This window comes from Dasypus novemcinctus, chromosome 17, assembly GCF_030445035.2.
Source record: "Dasypus novemcinctus isolate mDasNov1 chromosome 17, mDasNov1.1.hap2, whole genome shotgun sequence".
Taxonomy (NCBI): domain Eukaryota; kingdom Metazoa; phylum Chordata; class Mammalia; order Cingulata; family Dasypodidae; genus Dasypus; species Dasypus novemcinctus.
The window spans coordinates 41679257-41706160 of record NC_080689.1 but is presented as its reverse complement, the minus strand read 5'-3'; the positions used below and the strand labels follow the sequence as shown (position 1 = coordinate 41706160).

The 26904-nt window shown below is 38.2% G+C and overlaps 1 long non-coding RNA gene across 1 annotated transcript in view; it reads right to left on the bottom strand.

Moving 5' to 3' along the window:
• The window catches only part of LOC131273858 (uncharacterized), a 91774-nt gene that overhangs the window by 39213 nt on the left and 25657 nt on the right, over nt 1-26904 (bottom strand). Inside the window, exon 2 of the long non-coding RNA XR_009181025.2 lies at nt 23520-23575. This is a non-coding gene — a long non-coding RNA (uncharacterized lncRNA). The remainder of the gene's footprint in view (nt 1-23519; nt 23576-26904) is intronic.

Here is a 26904-nt window from a genome sequence, read left to right as displayed (position 1 = left end):
AAAAAACCATTAATAAATGACAGAGCCAAATTGAGCTCATCTACCTGACACCGAAACAGCCTTTGTTCCCAAACCCAACTGTCTCAAATCAAACATAATGTAAAAATTTAGGTTCTATGCCTCATAGATATCATTTTCTTGAACAAGAGAATGGATAATGAATACGTAGGCACTGATATTCTCCAAAGTTTCTGGTATTATTACATACTCCATTAAAGAGGCAAAATTGGATTACCAATGATACTTTTGCTCATCCTTCACCAGATCTCTGTTCATTATTCATCACCATTCCCATCTCCTCCTAAATATCTGTACTAGTCAGCCAAAGTAATGCTGTTGCAAAGTACCAGAAATATGCTGGCTTTTAGAAAGGGTATTTATTTGGGGTAGAAGCTTTCAGGCACAAGATCCTAAAGAGTCCAATCAGGTATCATAAGAGGCACTTTCTCACCCAAAGTCTGTTGCCACATGTTGATGCAAGATGTTGGGTGATGTCTGCAAGGGTTCAGTTTCCTCTTCCCTCTTAAGGTACTGTAGTCCAGCTTCTTCCAATCTCATCTGTAGGCTGACAGAGGGCTTGCCTCTCTTCCTGGAACTAGTTTTTTTCTGGGCTCAGCTGCTCTGCTCCCCTCACAAGGTCAGCTACAAACTATCAGGCAAATGGCTCAACTCTCATCCTGGGGTCACAGGATCTTTTTCCATGTCCATGGAGCATTCTCTCTTTTCTCATGTATCTGCTTCTGTGTTCTTGATTGAGTGTCCATTTATATAGCCCACCAAAGGTGAGTTGCTGTAATGAAGGTAGTTGAATCGAAGTCCTAATCTTAACATAATTTAATTGAAGACATCTCAGCTGAAGCTAATTCAGTCAAAGTTCATTATGTCCAGAGGAACAGACCAATTTCCAAACATAATCAAAAATCTTTTTTGGGGGGAATTCATAAATAATGTCAAACCGACACAATATCTATCCTTCCCTGTCCAGCCAGAAGTGATTTCTTCCCCCTCCTAATGTTTGCAGCAGTTGTCTGCACTAGAGGATTCTAAATTGACCTGTACTCCCTCAAGCTTCTCTTCTTCAGAAGATTTCCTCCTCTGAGGCAATGGATGTCTGAAGCTTTAGAGTCAATAAGTTTCACAGAGCAAAAATTTATCACAAATGAAAATCACATCTATTAGTATAGCAAAATATTATCCAGCTGAAAATATTAGCATGGAAACAGCTGAGAGTGTCAGACCTGGAGAGGTCCACAAGCAGGAGCAGGAGATGATACAGAAGTGACCTGAGTGGAATGATGGCTGACTCGGTGGAGAGAAGTCCCAAAGTGATCCCTTTCTAGTGCGTAGAAGAATTATATAAACTGTGATATTCACACCTGATGTAGCAAAAGTGAGTGGGGCTTTCCTAAATTGACTCAGATTTAGTTTCCTCTGCCCTGTGGAACAGAGGCTTGAAATAGAAATTAACTTCAGTGATGGAGAAATAAAGTGCTATATATCTTGCATGCTTGAATGTATGGATTCAAAATGGTACTGCCTACATATATCTATATTCTCTTTCTCTCTCTAAATTCCAAAGTCTCTGGGACATACAAAAACAAAAACAAAAACAAAAAAAACCAGTCTCTTCTGTTTTTTTGTATATACCAGTTTTTCTGGTATAGTGGCCTATTCACAGCAACCCAGAATGGGCATTTCTTGTATATATTTTTTTAATGGAATGGTATTTTACTTTTTCAGGGTTTCTCTGACAAATACCACAGAATGGGTTGGTTTAAGTAACAGGAATTTATTATCTTACAGTTTTGGAGATGAGAAGTAGTACACCCTCAAGGTATCATCAAGGTATCACCAAGGCCATGCTTTCTCCCAGAGTCTGTAGCATTCTGGTGCTGACTTGACATTAATCCTTGGGGTTCCTTGGTTTGTAAATACATCACTGCCTCTGTAATATAATGATCTCCCTCTCTTTTTCTGACTTTGCCTCTAAGACATAGGTCATATTGGATTAAGGCCCACTCTCATTCAGTTTGGCCACACACTAACTGGTAATAGCTGCAAAAGTCCTGTCTATGAATGGTTTCACGCCCATACCCTGGGTCATCTTAACCAATAACATATGCAATCATCCTATTTACAAGTGAGTTCACACCCACAAAACTGGAAGCTAGGACTTGATCATATCCTTTGTGGGAGAAATTATTTGATTTTCAACAAATGGGATGCTTATTTCAGACCAAGACCAATGTAAAAAGTAAGGGAATGCATTGGAATAGTAAATTTGAGCAGTTTTTGTTAGAGGATATCTCTTTTTACATCAGCAAAGAACATTTAATTCCCTCTTTGGTTTCAAAGATGTACTAAAACATAACCTCCAATACTTCTGCAATTTGGCATGTAGGTGTAGCTGTAAATCCTTCCCTTTTTCTAATTAGGGTAATTTCTTGATGCTCTAAGCAACAGTCACCCCAATACTCAGACATGCCTGGCCATGGACATGTGGGACCAGTTGACTGTGGTAAAGTTTCACCACTGGAGAAGCAATTGGGGCAATGCATAAGAGGGGTCCAAACACTTCTTTCTTGGAAATTTTAAGGTATTTACTGTACTTCCACATTAAAAATGGAAGCATGGCAATTTACAGCAGTTAGAGCAATATTCTCTCTACTGAGAACATCAACATGACCCTTCAATTAAAAATCTGCATTAAGCCCTAAGCAACTGTAATATAAAATAAGAAATCTAATATTCCTTATGATCCATCTTATTTAGTTTTATGCTTACAGTGAGGAGCTTTCCATAAGGAAGGAAGTTCTAGGTGAAGAAATTATTGTGAAGAAAAGCTTCCTGGCTAGTTGCCAAGAAGCCTCAACAGGGGGCAATATCTTGGTCAGTTCTTCGTAGTCTTTTTTTTTTTTTTAATTATCTTTTTAAAAAGTTAATAGATCACCCAAAATGTTACATTAAGAAAACATAAAAAATTCCCATATACTGCACTCCCTACCTCCCCACCCCATCAATTTTTTAATTGTATTTTTTTGAAGATACATAGGTCACAAAAAGTGTTATATTAAAAAAAAATAAGAGGCTCCCATATAACCCCCACCCCCCATCACACCACTCCTCCCACATCAACAACCTCTTTCTTCATTGTGGCACATTCATTGGATTTGGTGAATACATTTTGGAGCACTACTGCACCACATGGATAATAGTTTACATTGTAGTTTACACTCTCCCACAGTACATTCAGTGGGTTATGGCAGGATATATAATGTCCAGCATCTGTCCCTGCAATATCATTTAGGACAACTCCAAGTCCCAAAAATGCCCTCACATTACATCTCTTCTTCCCTCTCCCTGCCCTCAGCAACTACCAAGGCGACTTTCTCCACATCAATGCTACAATTTCTTTCATTACTAGTCACAATAGTTCTATTGTAGAATATCAGTAAGTCCACTCTGATCCATATTTTATTCCACCATCCTGTGGACCCTGGGATGGTGATGTCCACTACACTTCTATATCAAAAGGGGGCTTAGATTCCACATGGATGATAGATGCATTTCTCCTGCTTGCAATTGTAGGCCCTCTCAGTTCCCTGGTGTGTTTGTTGACCATCTTTACCTCCCTGTTAGCTGACTTGGGTAAGTCCAGTGAACCAGAGGGTAGGAATTCCCACTCTGCTGAGGCTCAGGGCCCAGCTAGCACATGGACAGTCCAGAGATTCAAGTCTCCTGAGTATATTCCAACCCTAACGTCAACCATTGGTTCAGTAAAAGTGACAGAAGAGGCACGTGTAGAAAGGTCACATCTGAGTCCAACTCTATCACACTCAGGAACACATATTCCAAAGTAGGGCTCACTGATATGGCACTGAATTCCAGAGCCATCTACTATAACCATAGAACCTGTGTGTCTCCATAGCTCTCAGGAGAACCAGTTCATGGAGTTGTATCTACTTTGGCTGGTTCGGGTGTCCTGCTGAGATGTGCATAAGCTCAACCCCCCTGATGACCTCCTGGTTCCCCTTTATTTTATTCCCCCCCCCTTGCAGCTTGCTTGCTGTTTTCTCTCTGTGTCCATTCACTGTGCATTCTTCTGTGTGTCTGTATTTATTATTTTTATTTATCCCCCCTCCCCTTTGTGGCTTGCTTGTTGTCTGCTCTCTGTGTCCATTCACTGAGTGCTCTTCTGTGTTTTTACTTGTCTCCCTTTTTTGTTGCATCACCTTGCTGAGTTGGCTCTCCATGGCACTTGCAGGCCAGCAGCACTTCACGGTGCTTGTAGGCCAGGTGGCACTTCATGGTGTTTGTATGCCAGTGGCTCTCTGTGGCATCAGGTGAGCCTGCCTACACAAGGAGGTCCCTGGATGCAAACCCAGGGCCTCCCATATGGTAAATGGGAGCCCAACTAATTAAGCCACAGCTGCTTCCCATGACTCTTTTTTGAAGACTCTTAGCCATATAAACGCATTTGTCTTTGCCATTTCCCCCTTTCCTTCAAGGTCAAAAAGCAGTTTTTAACACACGATCTTACATGTAGGCTGAGATATTCTGCTGGTCTGAGTTGGTCCTTTTATTCACGGTCTCTTTCTAGTTGCATCACCAGTTAGTGATTGGTAGTAATCCCTTAGTGCTGTCACCCCTCGGGCTGCAGTGTGGTTTGCTGGCCTGGCGGGGGAGCAGCCGCGGCAGGCCAAGCCGCTGCCCCCATAATAGGGTGGTTGGTCGGGCCCACCGCCACCCCTGAAGGAAGCTCGGCATGGGCGCAGAGTGCCCTCGGGTCTCCCCTTCTCGGCAGCCATGCTTCCACGGCCGCCCCTCCTCCCGGATGGCGCCACACGATGCCTGTGGGGCAGCACCCTTCTTCTTCTTTCTCCCTGCGCAGGCGCAGGGCGGAAAAATCCAGTCTGCCCTTTTCCCTCCCCCCCGACAGCAGCAACAGCCAGGCGTGGGCGGGAAACTCAAGTCTGCCCTCTACCCCAGCAACAGCAGCCACCAATCACTAAGCCCTGCCACTTCCCCCAGCAACAGCAACAGCCAATCCCTAATCACCACCCTTCCCCCATCCAGTACTTCCCACTGACCTTTCGCCGGCAACCAATCAGAACAGGGCGTGGCTTCGACCAATCAGCCTTCCCCAGCCCCTATAAAACTGTTGCCTCTCCCTCAATAAAGTGGACTTGCGTGTTTACCTTGTCTCCGCGGTAGTTCTTCTGCCATGCGCCCTCCAGTCCTGAGAGCCCCCGACAAGGGCCTGGCCTCCCTTGTCCCCAGTTCGTTGCCTGCTTCTCCGGGCGACCCCTTCGTCGCCTGCTTCTCCGGGCGACCACTTCGTCGCCGGCTTCGCCGGGCGACCCCGTCAGCCGAACCCGATCCCTCGTCTGCTGCCGGACCGACCCTTGTCCCAAGTGGGACCGACCCCTCGTCCCAAGCGGGACCGACCCCTCGTCCAGAGCTGGACCAACCCTTCATCCGCAGCCAGACCCCACCTCTACCGACCGAGCAAGCCGCCGCACCTTAGCACCAGGGAGGCTCATCCCTGGGAGTCATGTCCCATACTGGGAGGAAGGTTAATGCATTTATGTGCTGAGTTGGGCTTAGACAGTGGCCACATTTGAGAAACATAGAGGCACTTAGGAAGTAACTCTTAGGGACCCTGCAGCTCTAGACCTAGTTCATATTTCAGGCACACAGGCTCAGAAGAATAGTCATAAGTATCAAGGGCTCATCGTTGGACCATCCTTCTTCATTGGTCTTTGCTCTTGAACTTGGGGGATTGTTGCTGTTCCATAGGGGAGTATGATAGAGCTCCCCTGGGTAGGAACTCAGCACTCCCTCAGTTGCCATTTGTAACTATAACTACTATGAAAATACCCAACATATATCTGAACATTTTTATGTACCCTATATACATGCCCTGGAGAACTCACTCCCAACCATGTGTCCCCCATCAGTAACACCCCACACCAGTGTTCCTCCCCTCCCATAGTTGAATCTCTCTGTGGTCCAAAACTTCTTCAAAAATGAAGCCTAATATATTGCCAAAATTAATTAATAGGAAAATGAAATAAATATAGTGATGGGTTTAAAGATTAGAAAAGGAATACATACTAATTTATAAAAACTAAAATAAAGTAAAAATAAATTAGGGTATTGAAAAATGAAAAATATTATAAAGCTTTATTTTTGATGTTTTGCCTTTCATCACTGCAGTAGGTGTTGCCCTGTATGTACAGTGGCAAGGCAATTTCTTTCTTTTCTTCCTCAGTGTCTACATCCTTTCTTTTTTCCCCTAATTTTTAATATTACCTTCACAAAAGTTTCTGATTACAGAAATTCACATATAAAATATAGGGGACTCCTATATATCCAACATCAATCCCTTTTCCCCCTTTCCTAGCAATGATCTTTTTATATGTTCATGTTATATTTGCTGCAGCTGATGTACAAATATTGAAACATAGCTTTCAAACATGGTTTCATTTTGGTTTACATTATGGTTTATATTTTAGATTGTATAATTTTCTAAATTTTTAGTTACCTTATGTTTCACATTATGGTTTGCTTTTTAGTCTATAGACTTTTATACGTTATTGGTGTAATTTAACATGTCTTATATCCATCATTGCATGATCCTGTGGAACACTTCCATTGTCCCCCAGTTGCCCTGATTCCATCTATTCTATACATCTCTCCCTCTTCCCTCAGGGCCTACAGTGACAATCAATCTTCACTACTTGAAGGACCAGATTCACAGATACTTGCAACATGTTGAGGGTTTGATAAACTAGACTGCCCTAACCCATTGGGAGTCACCAGTTCTCTCAAGAGACACAATTCCCTTTGTTTGAGAACATCAGGCCTCCCCAGGATGTGGGTACACCTTCACACTCATTGTATGGGTCTCCACTCAATGATATAATACACTATGACAAAATGAGCACTCACACACTCCCTAGAAGCCTTTCCCTGTGCCAGATACCCCCCCCCCTTAAGCACCTTAAACAGGTATTCCTTCCTTATTGTATTTTTTAAAGGGTTTTTCTCAACATTATAGTTTCAACCATATACCTGACAATCTCCCATATTCAACTGTTCCCCCCAGCCTTCCCCCCAATTCCTTGGACCATCTGATCCATCCTCCCAAACCTAGCCCCTCTCAAGCCTGCAAAGCCCCACCCAAAGTTATCCCTATGCTCCTATCTTATCTATTCCCTGTACAAATTCTTACCTCCAGCTTATCATAGATTTCACCCATGTTTGCATCAGCTCACAACCTTCCTCTCACCCCCAACTTCCTTTAAGCCTGTCATCCAGTCTCTAGCTCTCTAAGACAGCTTGCTTTACTTATTTCAAATCAGAGAGGTCATGTAGCATTTGTCCTTCAATGTCTGGCCTACTTCACTCAACATAAGGTCCTCAAGATTCATTTCTGTTATCCCATGTGTTTGTACCATATTCCTTCTTATAGCTGAGTGGTATTCCATTGTATGTATATACCACATTTTATTTATCCATTCATCTATTGATGGGCATTTGGGTTGATTCCAACTTTTGGCATTAGTGAGTAATGCTATATGAACATTGATGTCCATATATTGGTTTGTGTCCTTGTTTTCATTTCTTCTGGGTGTATACCCAGCAGTGGAATTGCTGGATTATATGGAAATCTATAGCTATTTTTTTGAGAAACCATCAAACTGTCCTCCAGAATGGTTGGCTCCTTCTGCATTCCCACCAGCAGTGGATGTGTTTCCATTCCTCCACGTCCTCTCCAACACTTGTAGTCTTCTGTTTTTTTGATAGCCACCAGTCATATGGGAGTAAGATAGTATCTCATTGTGGTTTTGATTTGCATTTCTGTAATAGCTAGTGATTTTGAGCGTTTTCTCATGTGCTTTTTAGTCATTTGTATTTCTTCTTTGGAGAAGTGTCTGTTCAAATCTTTTTCCCATTATTTAAATGGGCTGTCTTTTTGTTTTCAAGATATAGGAATTCTTTATATATGCAAGATATTAGTCTCCTATCAGATATATAGTGACCAAATATTTTCTCCAATTGAGAAGGCTGTCTTTTCACTTTCTTGACAAACTCCTTTGAGGTGCAAAAAGCTTTAATTTTGAGGAAGTCCCATTTATCTGGTTTTTCTTTTGCTGCTTGTGCTTTGGGTGTGAATTTCATGAAGCCATTTCCTATTACAAGGTCCGGTAGATGCTTCCTTACATTGTTTTCCAAGGTCTTTAAGGCTCTTATATTTAGGTCTTTGATCTATCTCGAGTTGATTTTTATATAAGGTGTGAGATGGTAATCCTCTTTCATTCTTTTGCAAATGGATATCCAGTTCTCCAGTCACCATTTGTTGAAAAGGCCATTCTCTCCCAGTTGATTGGGTTTGGTGGCCTTGTCAAATATCATATGACTGCATATGTGAGGATCTATATCAGAACTCTCAGTTCAGTTTCATTGGTCAGTGTGTCTATCCTTGTACCAATACCATGTGGTTTTCACTACTGTAGCTTTGTAGTATGTTTTGAAGTCAGGTAGTATGATTCCTCCAATTTCATTTTTCTTTTTCAATATGTCTTTCGCTCTTTGGGGCATCTTTCCTTTCCAAATAACTTTCCTAGTTAGTTTTTCTAGTTCATTAAAAATGCTGTGTCAATTTTTATTGGGTTTGCATTGAATCTGTAGATCAGTTTTGGTAGGATAGACATCTTAATGACATTTAATCTTCCTATCCATAAACAGGGAATATTCTTCCATTTAGTTAGGTCTTCCTTGATTTTCTTGAACAGTGTTGTGTAGTTTCCTGTGTATAAGTCTTTCACATCTTAGTTAAATTTATTCCTAGGTATTTGATTTTTTAATTTACTATTGTACATGGTATTTGTTTCTTGATTATGTCCTCAGATTGCTCATTACTGGTGTACAGAAATGCTACTGATTTTTGAGCATTGATCTTATAGCCTGCAACATTACTGAACTCATTTATAAGTTCCAAAGTTTTGCTGTAGACTTCTAAGGGCTTTCTATGTGTAGGATTATGTAATCTGCAAATAGTTAAATTTTGACTTCTTCCTTTCCAATTTGGATGACCTTTATATCTGATTATTGCCTCAGTGCCTGAGCAAGTACTCCTAAGATGATGTTAAATAGAAGGGGTGATAGTGGGCATCCTTGTCTTGTTCCTGATCTTAAAGGGGAAGATTTTAGGATCTCACAATGTAAATGATGTTAGCTGTGGGATTTTCATATATACCCTTTATCATGTTCAGAAAGTTTCCTTCAATTCTGATCTTTTGCAGTGTTTTTATCAAGAAAGGTTATGATATTTTGTCAAATGCTTTTTCTGCATCTATAGATAAGGTCTGTAATTTTCCTTTCTTATGGTATCTTTGTTTGGCTTTGGTATTAGGGTAATGTTGGCATCATAGAAGGAGTTGGGCAATATTCCTTCTGTTTCAATTTTTTGGAAGAGTTTAAGCAAGATTGGTGTTAGTTCTTTCTGCAATGTTTGGTATAATTCACCTGTAAAGCCATCTGGCCCAGGGCTTTTTCTTAGTTAGGAGGTTTTTAATGACTGATTCTATCTCTTTACTTGTGATTGGTTTGTTGAGATCATCAATTTCTTTTTTTGTTCATGTAGGCTGCTTATGTCTTTCTAGGAATTTGTCCATTTACTCTAAATTGTCCTCCTCATTGGAGTATAGCTTTTCAAAGTATCCTCTTATGATAGTCTTTATTTCTGTGGGGTCAGTGATGATATTCCCTTTCTCATTTCTTATTTTGTGTATTTATATCTTCTCTCTTTTTTTCTTTGTTAGTCTAGCTAAGGGTTTGTCAATTTTATTGACCTTCTCAAAGAACCAGCTTTTTGTTTTTTTTTTTATTTTTTAAGTGCTTTCTTATTTTCTATTTCATTTAGTTCTTCTCTGATCTTTGTTATTTCTTTCCTTTTTCTTCCTTTGGGCTTAGTTAGTTGTTTTTTACTAATTCCTCCAAGTGTACAGTTAGTTCTTCAATTTTAGCTCTTTCTTCTTTTTTGATGAATGAATTTATGCCTTTGTTTTTTTTATTTTTTAAGTGCTTTCTTATTTTCTATTTCATTTAGTTCTTCTCTGATCTTTGTTATTTCTTTCCTTCTTCTGCCTTTGGGCTTAGTTAGTTGTTTTTTACTAATTCCTCCAAGTGTGCAGTTAGTTCTTCAATTTTAGCTCTTTCCTCTTTTTTGATGTATGAATTTATGCCTATGAACTTCCCTCTCAGTACATCTTTTGCTGCATCCTGTAAATTTGGATATGTTGTGTTATCAGTTCCATTAGTTTCAAGGCAGTTATTGATTTCTTTTGAGATTTCCTACTTGACCCACTGTTTTTCTAAGACTGTGTTGTTTAACTTCCATATCTTGGTGCCAAATCTGGATCTCTGGCCCTTGCAGATTTCCAGCTTCATTCCACTGTGGTCAGAGAAATTATTTTGTATGATTTCAATTTTTCTGAATTCATTGAGACTTTCTTTGTGGCCTAGCATGTGGTCTATCTTGGAGAATGATTCATGTGCAATTAAGAAGAATGTATATCCTGCTGTATTTGGGTGTAATGTTCTGTATATGCCTCTTCAGTCCAGATCCTCTAATATATTGTTCAAAACCTTGTTTCTTTGTTGATTCTCTTTTGAGATGTTCTGTCCAATGGTGATAATGATGTATTAAAACCCCCACTATAATTGTAGAAGCATCTATTCCATCACTTAGTTTTTCCGCTGTTTGCCTTATGTATTTGGAGGCGCACTTGTTAGGGGAATAAATGTTTATGATTGTTCTTTCTTCTTGAAAGATTATCCCTTTCACTAATATGTAGTGTCCATCTTTGTCTCTCACAACTGTTCTGCATTTAAAGTCTATTTTGTCTAATATTAATATTGCTAGCTACTCGTGCCCTTTTTTGGTTATTGTTTGCCTGTAAGATTGTTTTCCATCCATTCACTTTCAATCTCCTTGAATCCCTGGGTCTAAGATATATTTCTTGTAGATAGCATATAGATGGGTCATATTTCCTTATCCAGTCTTCCAATTTGTGACTCTTAACAGGTGAGTTTAGTCCATTGACAGTCAGTGTTATAACTTTCAAGAAATTACTTATATTAGTGATATTTTCTTTGGATTTGTGTTTGTCATATTTTGTTTGTTTGTTTTTTCCTCTTTAATTGTTCTTATACTCTCCTCCAACTCTGTCTCTCCTGTTTTTTTCTTTCCTCCAGCAGAACTTCCTTTAGTATGTCTTGAAGGGCAGGTTTCTAGATGGCATACTCTCTCAGTTTCTATTTATCTGTGAATATTTTGAACTCACCATCATTTTTGAATGCTAGCTTTGCTGGATAGAGTATTCTTGGTTGGAAATTTTTTTCTTTTAGTACCTTGACTTTGTCATTTCACTGCCTTCTTGCCTCCATGGTTTCAGATGAGAAATCAGCACTTAATCTTATGGAGTTTCCCTTGTATGTGATGGTTCTCTTTTCTCTTGCAGCTTTTAGTATTTTCTCTTTGTCTTGAGCATTGGGTAATTTGACAAGTATATGTCTTGGGGTTGGCCTGTTTGGATTTATGGTGTTTGTGGTGCATTCTGCTTCCTGGACATGTATATCCATCTCCCTCAATAGGTTTGGGAACTTTTCAGCCATTATTTCCTCCAACACTCCTTCTGTTCCCCTTTCCCTTCTCTTCTCCTTCTGGGATGCCTATAATGTGTATGTTTGTGTGTTTTGCATTGTCATTCAGGTCCCTAAGTCCCTGCTGGATTTTTTTCTATCTTTTTATTGGTTAATTCTACTATCTGTTTGATTTCAGATGTACTGTCTTCCACATCACTAATTCTTTCCTCTGCCTCTTCAAATCTGCTGTTATTTGCTGAGAGTGTATTTTTGATTTCTTGAATTGTGCTGTTCATCACCATCATTATCTGTTATCTTTCTGGGTATGATTACAATTTCTTCTGTAAGCTCTCCAAGTGTTTTCTTAATATCCTTAATCTCTTCCTTCACTTCAATTAATTGGTCCATGATATATGTTTTGAGAGCTTTGATTAGTTGTTTGATGTTCCACTCCTCTTCCTGGTTTTTAGTCTGTTCATTGGATTGGGCCACATTTTCCTCATTACTGGTGTTTTGTAGATTTTTTTGCTGTCTGGTCATCATTTTATCTTGATGGGTTTATTCATTTTTTTAGCTTCTTCATCTGGTCTAGGGGTTTAATTAGTTCTTGTTTTTGCATATGTGACAAGTCTTCTCTTTGTCACTTTGTTCTTCTTATTCTATTTCCTTGTTGTTGGCTAAGTTCCCTTGAAGGAAAATATTAGAGCCAGGGAAAGCAAAAGGGGTAAGAAAAGAAAAAGTATAATAGTAGTATTGATAGTAAATTTCAGCAGAAATACCATGTGAGATCTAGGAGAATAGATATTAAACTCATGTAAGCTGTGTAGAGTTATAACTGTAATAAAAGTGGAGTACCTATAATGAGATAGTAAACTGAATATGGGGAGGAATACAGTATGAATCAAAAGTCCAATGTGGTTAGGAGAGAGGGAAAGAGAAAAGAAAGGACAATAATATAAAGAGTGAATGAAAGAAAGAAAACAGAATAGAGGTATTAGAAATAAAAAGTCAGAAAAATTGGGGGCTAAACAAAGAGAGGTGGAATGTAAAAGAAGTAATAAATGATGGAAGATAGAAAAATATAAAGGAAAGGGGATAGTGTTGGTAGCCAAAATCAGTACACACAAAAAAGAAGAAATCGAGGAAGAGGAATCACAGCAAATAAGAAATGCTGCCTACTGCACCTAATATAAAAAAAGAAAAAAGAAGGAAAAATGGGGGGGGGGGGGGGCGGAGCTAACAAGACAAAGAAAAAGAAAAAAGAAAAAAGGGCCATGGGAGGATTAAAAGGAAGGAAAAACTAGAAAACAAAACAACAAAAAAGACCAGACAAGGCCTCAAGCAAGGAATCTTCTTTGCAATTGAATAAATTGCTTAGGAGTCTGGCCTTCCCCCTTTCTCCCTTCCTCACTTCCCTCTCTCCCAGGGCAACAGAAAGGCTGCATGAGGGGTCCCATAGGAGATTCAGATGGGTCCCTGTTGAAACAACTCACCATAGAAAATAATGACTATTAATTTCTTGAGAAAGAGCACACACACCTTGCCAGGATCCCTAAATATGCTATTGGAAGCCTGCAGAGCATGTCCTACTGACCCTTTCCCTTAGGTGTGCTACAGAAGGGTTTATTAATTTTCTGACTCCACCTTCTCCCAGACCAAATTTTCTATCCCAGGTCTTTTAGGTGAATTGGTCTCTCTCAATAGATTTGCCTTTCCTCTCTTCCTAGTCTCTCCCCAAGCCAGCTGGTATGCTCCTCCAAGTTCAAAGAAAAGGGAGTGAACCAGAAAATTGAACCTGCACTCCTCAAGCTCTTCTGCACCTCCCACCAAAACCCTCCCTCTCTTGGAGTTAGTCCAATACCAGAGGGATAGGGGTATGCCGGATTTTGGGGAGTACTGTGTTTGGGAAGTGGAGACCCAGGGTAATGTGGACTAGGGGTATGTCGATCTGTGGAATGTGGGTTATGGATGTTCAGGGAACACGGAACTGGGAATCACATGTTTGGGGAACACAGGACTTTGGAATGCTGCCACACGACCAGCAGTTTTCAGGGAATGCTGAAACACTCAGCCCTAGAGATAAGGGTTTTGCCTTCCCACAGCTTCTGACTTCAGTGTAAGAAACCTGCAGTTTTACCTTGAGTGAGCACTACTTTTGTCACAGTCTTTCCATATCGACATCCAGACACCTCCTGCTTTGTAGGTTCCTGAAACAGCCTGCTCTGGCAGGTTCAGTCCCCACTCAGCTAGTCCTTTGCAGGAGAGATGCCAAGAGTGTATTCACTCGGATGCCATCTTGCCCCACCTCTCTTCATAGTCTTGAACCTAGCTTGCAACCAGAATACAGATTTTTCCTTACCACATTCCTAAGGCATGGATGTAAAAGCCGAATATCAAATTTTAAGTTTACAGTGAGACCACTAACCAGACTAGACATTCTTCAAATATGGGCATATGCTTTCTTCATAAAAAAATTGCAGGGAAATCAAATTATGATACATGTTATCTGAAGGTTGCTTGTTGAGAAAAAATGTCAGATAATAATCAAGATAAAAAATATACAAAGATAATAGTCAAGATAAAATAGCATTACCTCATTACACTGATTCTTACTGAATACCTTGCTCTGAGCTATTCCGTTTTAAACCCTGTGCCAGGTCTTGAAGAACAGATCAAAAGTCAAAGGGACTCTCATCATCAGCTTTCAGTTTTCTGGGGCATATAATAAAGAAACAGACAGCTAAAATGCATACAATAAAGACTGGCAGAGAGGCAGAGATTTATTCAATTGTTGGTATGCCTGGAGAGACCCTTACTCAAGATGGCGGTCAGGTAGGGGAAAGATAGGGATCCTCCTGGTGTAGGCAATATCTGAGTGACAGTATGGATGAGTAGCATAAATCCCCTGAAGGAAGAAGGAAGGGAGGGTGTGAGTGGAAGGTGTTTCACACTGAAACAAGGGCTTAGACTAAAATCAGGAACAAAGGAGAGTTTAGAATTTGCAGAACTGTAAATAGTTCAGTTTGACTGAGTCTAAGTCCAGTCCTGGGTGAGAACAGATGAGGCTGGGCCAGATTACAAACTCAATGGTGCACTCATTTTCAAATTTGGGAATATTTGCAGAAGAAAACAGTTAAGTCTGCCATAAGAGATTTCTTTTTCTTTTAGAGCCAATTTTTGCCTAGAGATCTTGGTCATGACATGTAGTATTTTTTTTCAAACATTGGTCATCTGGGATTTTTATTGAATTATTTTATTAATGTTATGAATAATGTGTTATTCATGTAACAGCTACCTCCTTTCTTTTTCCTGTAGTTGCTGAATATTACAATATAAAAATGAGAGTAGTAATAAGCAAGAGAAGGCAGCATTCTGATAACAGGTAGAGTAGACTTGTAATGGAGGCATGGAGGAAATAATCCCTGGCATGGAGCTATTGCTGAATGGTACTCATATAGCAAGCATCCAATTAAGCTGATATTCTTCTTCTTCAAATAATCTAATACTGGTTTTCTACTGAAGTACTTCTTGGTGGTCAGCTTTAAGAAATGATGAAAAAATCTAAGATGAAGAATTGGTCAGGTTGTATTCCAGAGATCTGTCATCCATGTAGATGTTACCTGTGTCGTGTGGTTTGGGGGTGGGGGTAGCGGTGGGCAGAGAGGTGGAGATGTTTTATTATGTGGATGAGCCAATATACCATATTTCTTATTGGAAAGTTAAAACCATGCAATTTGGCCATTTGACCCCATGGGATTCCACAAAAACAATTCAAAGCATAAGGATGCCATTACTGCTGAAATTGTGGAAGCCCCGCAGAACTAACATGGGGGGAAAAGAACTCTACCTATTTAGAATTAAAAATTAAATATGTATGAATATCCCCTACCCTACTTCTACCTCCACCTCAAATCTGGCTCAGGGGATGTTTGGAAAATATAGATTTGACAAGTGAAACATAAATAACCTATTTAGTTTCTTGGTAGCTGAATATATTTTTGTTGTTATTCTAGAGAGATGGCAAAAGAGAAAATCAACTATTTAAGTACCCCGTGGGTAGCCTACTCAGGAAAATGACAAAACAAAATAAATGGCCATTTTCCTATTGCTCCCTAGTGCAGCTAGAAAGGAATGGTGTTATTTCGTGAGTCTGACATAAATACTGGATTTCTAGATTGCTGGAGTATATATGTGAATTTCAGGATATTATGGTTTTTTTTTTTACAAGTTTCTTAGGGAAATTAACAAAAGAAAATGACTTTAGGATGCACAAAATCTGTTTCAAATAAGTAATATAGGTAAAAAGAGACAAGATATTTGGGGAATTATAATTACACTAATCACAGATGTTTTTAACTGTATCATATGGAATTTTTAAATGTACTCTAGTTTTTCTTCTTAAAACAGCAAATGTTTGGATCAGTTTTGTTGTTAATGGCTAATAAACCAGATTCTCATTAACTTAGAGTACCCTATAGAAAAAGAGTCTATTTTAAGACAGTTATCACAGAAAATAGAAGGATAGTCACCTTATTATAATGTAATTTCATCTCCGTGAAAATTCAATGGCAGAAATCGCATTATAATAAGGTTCATATTTTCTACCATTGGAGAAATTTGAACCTGGCTATCACTAAGACATTAAAAGGCTCTAACACTTATGGGAGTTACTAGGCTCAAAGAAAATATTAGATCTACTATTGTCAGGAGAAAACTTTCATTTGTTACCCGATTTCTTTGATTTGTTTACACAAAGATTAGTAAAATACAAATTAATCAGTGCATAGCTTTTATGATTCACACACTGAATACACCTTAAAGTCAAATTGCAAGGGAGTAGGATATTGCACTTAAGACAGAATCTAGAGGAGAAGTGGCTGTGGCTCAATCAATTGGGCTCCTGTCTTCTATATAGGAGGCCCTGCATTTGCATCCTGGGGCCTCCTTGTGAAGGCAAACTGGCCCGCACCCACAGAGAGCTGATGGTCCATGTCCACGGAGAGCTGGCACAGCAAGATAACGCAACAAATGGAGACAAGCAGACACAGAATTACGTACAGCAAATGGACACAGAGAACAGAGAGCAAGCAAGCTGCAAGTGTGTGGGGGGGATAAATAAATAAATAAATAAATAAATAATAAATCTTAAAAAAAAACCCAACAGAATCTAGAGACCTGGTTTTTACTTGTAACTCTACAACCAACCAGCTGTGCAATCTTGCAAGTCTCAGAACTCCTCTGGACCTTAGCTTTTGATCCATGAACTGAAGGAATTGGACCAAAGGCCTATTCTAGTCTAAACTCTATAAATATTAAACAGCGTATTATTAGCCAGGATGATTCAGTTGCAAAAGACAGAAACCCAACTCAGGGATTTTTTTTTTCCAAAAAGGGGAATTATTGGCTAATTATACTGAAAGTCCAGAGGTAGACCAGCTCCAGAAGTGGGTCCAAGGGCTTAAATACTCAGTTTTCTTCTATCTCATCTTACTAATGCTTTTTTTCTCTGCTTTTGCTTCATTTTCAAGTCAGCCATATGCATGCAGAAATTCTGACTTTCTAGAATTAACTATCCTACACATAACAATTCTAAAGATAGAACTTCTCCTTTCTAATAGTTCTAGCAAAATTCTAAAATTGATACTGATTTCTTTAACTTGAATCATGTGCCCATTCAAGTTCTGTGACCACAAGAATTCTCTAATTGGTCTGGCGATGGTTATGTTTCTATACTTACATCTCTGGTACAGAAATGTATACATTTCTGTGGATCACATGAAAAGAAAAGCATAGATCCCCTAACAGAACATTGAGGTGCTGCTCCCTAAAGTGGAAAATAATAAATACCAGCAGGCAAAACTAACAGATGCCCACCATAGGAATCTTATCAGTTTGACAGAAAAATTAATCACATCCATTTGCATAGGTTCTTGAGAAAGTTCAAAATTATATTTTGCTACATTTCTATTATTTAAAATATATATAAATATAGTTATTTTAGAACAGTTATATGCATAAAAGGAATGATAAAAAAATTTTTAAATCAGCATTTTGAAGCCTCCAAAATCATAACTCATTCAAAGACAATCATCAGCAGAAGGTAAAAAACATTAAGGAAAAACCAGATAATCCCAAAGTATACCTCCACAGATTTCTTCTTACTACTTACAAAGGAGAAGAGGTACTTTTAAAATGGATAGGTTTGATGATCATGACCTTAAACAAGTAATCAAACATAGTGTCACAGACATGGATTAACCTGGCATGATATGCCTATTAATGTAATGCACTAATGTCCCTGGTGAAATATTCTTGACAAAAATCTTTAACCAGACTCTAATTAGACTTTATTTTAGCCTTTTAAAATCAAGACTAGAAAATAGTATAAGTTAAAATAAAGGCTGAAAAGAAATTTAACCAACCAATGCAAGGGGAAAAATTAACTAGACCTCAGAGATATTAGTGGATTTTTTTTTTTCGGTTTGATAATGATATTGTGGTTATGCAGGAGCATGTTACTATTCTCAGGATATCCATACAGAAGCACTGGAGTGGGCGTGCAACTTGCCTGAAATAGTGCAGCAAAATATATACATGTAGACATACACATATATGCATGTATGTATATGTGTATATGTATACATATATGTATATATATCTATATTTAGCAGCTAAAGAGGCACAAAGCCAAAAGAAAATCCTATTATATTCCATTTTCCTAAATAAGAACTTAGAATTGATTTTACAATTTCTTCAGTATCCATGGTAAATGCATTAATAAGCCTTTGCAATGCCATGAAGGAACACATTAATCATACCACTCCAGTCCTTATAGTTCTTTTCCATTCCTGCACCCTATGGTGTTCACTCAACCAGAAGAAAATAAATGCTGCCCAGAGATCATTGTTTAGAAGTGAAGGCTTCCTGTTCTTAATTCCTACCCTTACCTTAGCCATGCCTGTTACTGTTAACAAATAGTCAGTTATTTGTAGCTTTTGTCCCTTTCTTCTGGAACCAGTGTATGGTGGTAGTTTCCTGCCCTTCTAACTAGTGATTTTTGGAATGATTCCCACTGTCGCTCTATGGTAATATTTATAATTTATTGAACATTACTAAATATTACTAAATAATATCAGCATTCTGGTAAATTATATTCCCAGGAAATCTATGATTTAGATAAAAATAATTTTTCAAATTGCTACCCTACTCAAACCACCACCATCTCTTGCTGGATTACTATTTTAGGTTTCTAACAGCTTCCAGTATTGTTTCTGTGTAAAGCATCCCCCATGCAGTAGGTAGAGGAAGACATCCATAGATCAGCAACAGAGATTTTGTTTGTATTTAAAAATCCTCAGCCTAAATCAATGCCTGGTAAATTGAGGATGCTAATATTGATTGAATGACAGAATGAATTGATATCTTTTCTCTTCTAAAAATATTTTAATGGCTTAGATTTGCACTTAAAGTAGTATGCAGACTCCTTATCTTGGTCAACAAAGCCTTCCCTGAGCTTGGCCCTACCTACCTTTCTGGTAATCTCTAGAATACTCTTCTGCTTTTTTCACATGAACCTTCTTTTCTCAAACATGCCAAATTTAGATCTACTTCAAAATTTTGGCACCTTGTTTTTGCTATTCCTTCTGCCTTGAATCTTCTACCTCCAGATCCTCCAGAGGTTCACTCTATTGGTTTATGAACTTCTCAAATCAAATATCACTGGAGGCTTTTGCTGACCATCGACAATCTTAATGAATCTCCCTTGCCAGTCACTGTTTATTGCATCATCCAATTTGTTTTCTCCACAGCCCTACTCTCTACTACTAAAACTAGCATTATCTAAAATTATGTTTCCCATTTGTTAGTTTATTTTCTGTTTAATGCCACTAAAATACAATCTCTCCATGCATAAGGACTTTATCAATCACATTTAATACAGCATTCTTGGCTCCTAGAACCATACCTGGCATGTAGTAGGTACTCCATGAATGAACCGATTTTGAATGAACGAGGAAATAGAGGCCAACAGAGCTTAAGAGCAAAAATTCGCAATGGTTTGAACCCATATATATATACATATATGTGAATATTAAAATAATGTTTTCTATGAAAAAAATAGATTATAATGTATAATAACTGTAATGCTCATTTTAAGTATGAGTCAACTCTTATGGACCATCCAAGGCCAAAATTGGTCACATTCTTCCCTGGGTATTTTCTTCATTTCACACTGATTCTGCTTTTTGGAATATACCCTGGCCTTAATTGCAGATTTGGATAGGAGAAAAATACTCTTAGCTCTGTACAATTTATCTGACACACTTTCACTCTTTTCTGATCCTTTAATCAGGCTCATCTCTTCCATTTTTGTTTTCTTTTGGAGACAATGAGAAACCAGTACCAGGAACTGAGAAAAGTCATCCTAGCGCCCAAGCTGTATGGCTAGCTCTTAGCAAAACTCTTCCTTAAACCATATATGTCTCATGGAAATTCTCTCAGTTTACATATGCTTGAATAGTTTCTACTTCTGTTAATTGGGATACATAAAGTTGCATCAATGTGTTTTTGAGCAATGAGCATTACAGTTATTTCTCTCATACAAATATAGTAGAATAGCTTCATGTGTGAAATTATATATACTTTTAAATCCTCACACTTATCTATTATTTCAACATTTCAGAGTACTTTCATATATATTACCTCATGTTATTTTGAAAATAGTCCAAGGAGGTAAACATGCTGTAAAATATTCCTGTTTAACAGATGAGATCATTAATGCACATAGTAGTAAAAAACTGTCTAAGGAACACATCTATATAATAGTGGATGACAAACTAAAAGAGGTAGGGTTGGGAATTAAGTCTCCTGATTCCTCATCCAGAACTGTTCCTTTCATGTGAGATAAGATTCAAATAATAGTATCAATAGGTAAATGTTATCAGAAAAATGTTATTTCAGAATAGTGAGAGAATTAAAAGGGCCAAAATGGCAATTTCAGTAGGTTTGTGGCATCAATATTTTGAATGAGATACAGAGAGAATGAAGTGCTATTGTTTTTAAGTGTCCAATATGAACAATGGAAATTGCCATATTAGGCACTTGAAAAGAAGCCATTAAGGAAGAATGCTTTTCAGATTAAAGTCCTATATTAAATCTCATCTTCAACATTTATGAAAATTGTAACCTCCCTAAACATCAGCTAAAGTACCTTTATTTCTTGCTTGGCTGAAACCATTATAATTTAGACTCATTATAATTGCACCTGAACAGATGCACATTTTGCTCAGTTTGACTCTGCCTACAAATGATATATGTGGGTGAAAACTTGTAAATTCAGCTAATTATCTTTGCAATTTTTCCTTCATAATGTTAAACTTTCTGATGATGGTAACGATGATTATAAAGATGAATTTAAAAGTTAGGGTCCCAATAGGAAATACATGACACACTCAAATGAGGATTAATATTCAAAATGGGTTTATTTTCAAAGGTATGAGCAAGAAATAGAATAGCCCCCTCTTATCTCTTTTTGGAGCCCCTTGGTGGTAGAACCCAACCTGAAGGTAAGTTTAGCTCCAAAGGGCAACAGGCAGATCATAAAGGTGGAAAATAGATCTTGATATGCAAAATGAAGATATCCAGCAGAGTGAATTTGCTTAGGAGGATGGTGGTGATGATGATGATGATATAGCTAACATTTACTGGCTGCTATATATTCATCACTGAACTTAGCACTTTACATTAATTGACTCACTTAACCTTCACAAGAGCCCTATAAAGTCAATATTATTCTTTCTACTTCACAGGAGAAGTATATGGTGAATTTCTTCCAGGTGTGTTTATGATTATCCCCTATCTTGGGAGCTGATAGTCTGCAAGGAAAGCAAATGTCTGTTGATGCTGGGAGAATTTTCTACAGCCAATTGTTATGAATTTTTCCTTTGGAAAAATTATAGAGCAATTCTGACATATTTCTGGTTAGTTATATATTTAAATTTAAAATACATTATAAAATATGGATAACTGTAACCTAGCTAGCTAGAGCTAACAAGAAAGCTCTGATGTCAAAATTTGTCACGTCTCTAGCTAAAATTAAGACAAATAAAGATGATGAGTCAATAATGATTGAATGAAAGTTTTCCACCCCACCCCTGGTCTTCCCATTAAGTGGTCAGAAGATGTGAGCTAAAGAAGTTATAACTTGTAGATCTAAGAACCTCAGAGAATGTGGGCCAGAAAGAAACTAACCATGTTATTTGAAAGCCTGAGACACACCCCTATCATACTGCCTCTCCTGGGACAAGAAAAGTGAGGAGGCATATAATGGACCCCATTCTGGGGAAGTCATGAGCACTACATCTAACCTGACCAAGACCCTGAGTGAGACAAGATGGGGTGGGGGTGGGGGGAGCGGCGGGGAACAGGGATGTGGGAAATGGTTATAGATTTCCTTTTTCTTCTTTGCTTGCAGTATTCAGTAAACAGGCTCCTCTACCCCTTTCTTTTAAGTGACTGGTGTAAGCATGACTCAAATTGAACCTCACTGGAGGGCAGGAGAAGATCTGGATAAAACAGTCCATAAATTTTTTTGTGGTTCATCTACAGGACCACAAGCTAATGAATACTGAAAATAGGTCCTGTACCCAAATGCGTTTTGAAAGTCCGTCTCTGTACCATTTTGCCATATTGACTCTCTTGACCCTTCCTCTACATCTGCACAAGGTATTTGCAAAGAAAGAATATAATTTGTATATATTAGAGAACTTATTGTTCCTTCTTTTCCCCCACCTTCCATCACCTTCCACCAGGACTCATAAACTGGTATCCAAAAAAATAGCTTCATAGGGCACGAAAGTATGTCATTTATCTCTTGAAAAGATCAAGAGATATAAAAATAGCATTATTTAAGACAAGTAACACTAAATCACATCTCAGGAGACTTTAGGGCCTGATTTTGAGATACCACTTTAACTCAAGTCGTCATGAGTTATTTAAATGGATGTAGTATTATCTGATCTGACAAAAAACCAAAAAGGTCAATGAAAACAGACCCAAGTTCTTCAGCCTGATACTCAAGGACTGTGAAGATATCTGACTTAAAGCTGACAAGATCTTGTCATTTTTTCACTGTACCCATGCCAGTCCAGCTCATGCCCAGATGTATGTTCTACTTTATGCCTCTATAAATGGGCATGGAAGTCTTTAAGGATTTTCTGAAGATTGATGAAGTAATTTGTAGAAGGTACTTTGAAATCCCCAGAGTTTCTTTCAATCAACTCATTTTAGGTATTTTTTCCTTGGTTTATGTTACCAGCTGAAAATTTGCAGGTCATATCAACACATAAATATTTGTTCTAGTTTAGAGCTTGAAAGGTGGAATTGTATTTCTTGCATGCTATTTTATTGATAGAACACTTTGGTTGAACTCCATGGGGAAATACAGACCCTGAAAGAAATGATTGCATTGCTGGAATTATGCTTTGGGGATCTGCACCACTTTGTAGACATCTTAGCAGTTACCAGATAGCATAGCACCCCTCTCTCTCCACCTCTTTTTAAAAATCCAACACTGTAACACCCTTCATAATTTTGTCATTGCCTATCTTTCTCTCTTTTTCAGCTGGTTTAAAGTGTGTGCTACAAACTCTGCTCTGAATTCTTAAAGAGCTTAACATTGCCTATGCCATCCTAAACCATCTCTACAGGAAACATTAGCTTCTTGTATAATATGTACAAACTCTTCCATGTATCACAATGAATTTCCTTGGATTGAAAACAAATCATGCGACTCACTGATGAAGAGAAAACAGACGTCTGAGATTCTACTTGCCTTGCTGGCTATAGCCCGTGTCATGAAGAATTACCTGCAGAATGGTGTTTCTTTCTGGTGTTGTTTTCCTTCACATTTCAGGTACTGATCCTGTGAATATGGAACAGAGCTTGAAGTAAGTCCATGATTTGCTCGGAACAAAGATTGCATGAAGTGCCTCAGTGCTTTCTCAGCTGAAAACATCTGTTAGGAGGCACAAATTCAGCTTCTCATTGGTGCCTTCCTGAGTACCAGACAGAGTTTATTATTTAACTGATGACTGGGAGAAATGGCCTCCTGCAACAATCTGGCCACAAACTGAAGAAGGTTTTTATATTTGTTCTTTAAAGCAGCTTGGGATGGAAGGATTGGGGAATGAATTATTGACCTTTCCTCCTTGCTGGCTAGGAAATCAAGTTGAATAGTGTTTGTAGGAAATATCTTTTGTTTTGATTCTCTACTATAGTAAACAACTTTGCTTTTTAAATTTTATTTTTAAAGAAGCTTTAGATTATATAAATGTTACATTAGGGAGCAGATGTGGCTCAAGTGGTTGAGTGCCTGCTTCCTACATGGGAAGTTCCAGGTTTCATCCCTGGTGCCTCCTAAAAACAGGAGAACAAACAGCAAGCAAGCAAACAAGCAAACAAGAAAACAAGAAAACGAAAGGGCCAACTCAGGGGAGGCTATGTGCCTCAGTGGTTGAGTGCTGGCTTCCCACAGGCAAGGTCCCAGGCTCAATTCCTGGCCTGAGTACCTCAAAAAAAAAAAAAAAAAAAGGGATTCCCATAAAACCCATTCTCTCCTCCTCCCCCACTTCCCCCATTAATATCTTTCACTGGTATGGAACATTTGTTATGACGGATGAACACTTATTGAAGCATTGCTACTAACCATGGTCTAGTTTACTTTATGGTTTATACTTTGCACCACACAGTTTTATTGGTTTTGACAAAATATATAATGGCCTGTATCTGTCATTGCAATGTCAAGCAGAATAATTCCAATGTCCCCAAAATGCCCATGTTACACCCAACTCCTCCTCCTCCTCTCAAAACCCCTGCCTTTGTATCAATGTTATAAGTTCTTCCATTACTAGAATAATAAATCTACTTTAGTCCATTGTTGCATTTGCCCCTTATGTTTGTTCATTCCTCAATTTTGAGGATTTGGGCATGGTGATCCCTACTCTGATGCCACTTGAGAGAGGGTTTAGAGCCCATGGGGTACAGGTGTGGAACTGACTTGTTTGCAGTTGTAGATACTCTGTTTTGGGGATGGACATTGTCCATCATCAGCCTTTTGTTTGTTGTCCTGGGCGAGTCCAATAAACTGGAGAGCAGGTGTGGGCTGCAACTCTGCTGAGATTCAAGGCTCAACCCGCATATGAACAGCCAGAAGATTTAAGTCTCCGGGACACATATTTAATGGGTTATAGTGCTAATTATAGGTTCAAATAAAAGGGGCATAAGAGTCATGTGTAGGAAAATTATAAATAAGTTTAACTCTGATACATTGAGGAGATAGGCTGTCATATATTCCAAGGTAAGGCCCACTGACAGGTTGCTGAATTCCTGGGATTGTGTCTGCCCTGCCTATAGTGTCTAGATGTCTCTAGAGTCCACAGGAGCCCCCTGCTTGAGGCAACTTTGCTTCTTTAAGAATAGAAAAAAATGATTTTTTGACAGTTTTTAAAAAAAATCAGATTATTTGAGTTTAGCAAACATAAAAGGAGAAAAAAAGAGGGAATTGCTTTAAGAGTTTATTTTATCATAAAGAATGAAAAAGAGAGAAAATGGAGAGAATGGGATAGACTGCATTGAAAGCAAATGTAATCAAATTGTAGTTAGTAGCCTGGAATGGACACATCCCATATAGGATATTGTATCATTCACTATGGGGGCATTCTAAAAGAAAATTTTCTTCCTCACCTAAATGTTTGAGGAGGTTAGAACAGAGAATTACTTCTTATCCTTTGCATAATTGCAACTGATATGAATGGTCTCAAATATTATTTCATTGTATTCTACGAAAGGTGGATTTCCAACAGTGTTTGACTGTTTGCAAGTGCTTACTGCTTTCTGTTCCTCTGGTTAGTTGAATGGGTCTTATACAGTGTTTCTCACACCATTTACTGCTTATTATATTACCTCAGGGAGTTTTTCAATAAACATCTGTTTCTAGAATCCAATCCAGACCAAATGAGTTAGGATTTCTGGTACAGTAATGGAAACCTAGATGAGTGACTGACTGTGCAATTGTAGACTCAGTGTCATAGCTCCTCTTGCTCTGGTTTCTTCAGATGAGCCATAATACTATTATGCAAATAATCTCTAAGTCCCTTCAAGGTATAAACTCACTCCAAGTCAAAGTTTCCAGCCAGCTACATGACATAAAATTTCTCAGCTGGTCTTGAACACACTTTCTGAGATAGGTATCATTATTTTTACTTTACATATAAGGAAACTGAGGGCCAGTTAGGTGAAGAACATTTTCCTGGGGTCATGAAGCTTGTTCATTTTAGAGACAGGGTTTAAATTCAGGTAAAAATAGAATTGCAGTCCAAACTATTAATTGTGGTTTTCATTCTCTGATTCAGGCTCCACCTTTTTATAACAAATATTTTGAAACACCCCCTTTACTATCTTGTAATAAAATTTATTTGTAATATAATCTATTTCCAAAAAATAAAAAATATATTCCTAATTAAAAATAAATAAAAGGAAAGTAATTTAAAATCAAATAATAATTTATTGATGCATCTTATTATATGATGTTTAAATGCTCATGTTAAGAGCATACTAGAACATGTCTTAAAGCAGCCAACTGTAATTAAACTAAGAATCACTCTGAATGACACAGTTGTAACATGCAGGTTGACACAGATGTGTAATATAGGTAGTGTATGTACTATACTTATATAGGAGCCTATACATGAGCAACTTTACAGTACAAAATGCATTTTTTTCCCTAAAGAGTAAAATAAGTAATTTCTGAACAAAACAGATTAGAATTTACCCATAATTTACAATGATGTTGCAATCCTGGAAATTGCAATGTATATTAAAACTTTGCAAAAAATACTTTGCAAAATGGAGGTAGATTAGGGCTGGAATAATTATAAATACACTTTTCAATTATGTAGATGTCTGGGGCATTCAGAAGGTATATGGGGTTCTCCACTTTTCTTTGTATGGGACTTTTGTGAAATTCAGAAAGACTCACCTGCCCTTCCCCCACTAAAGGCCAGGAGTACTCCCCTCCTTCTCCCACCTCCCCAAAAGAACAACATTGAGATAAAAAAAATACCCTAGGAATTCACAAAATGCACTCCAAGGGGGGCAACAGTGCCATTGTTGAGAACCATTATATGGCACTACTATACTATCTAACTAAGGCTAATCTTGCACATATGTGAGTCTTTTGGGTTTTATCTTTGG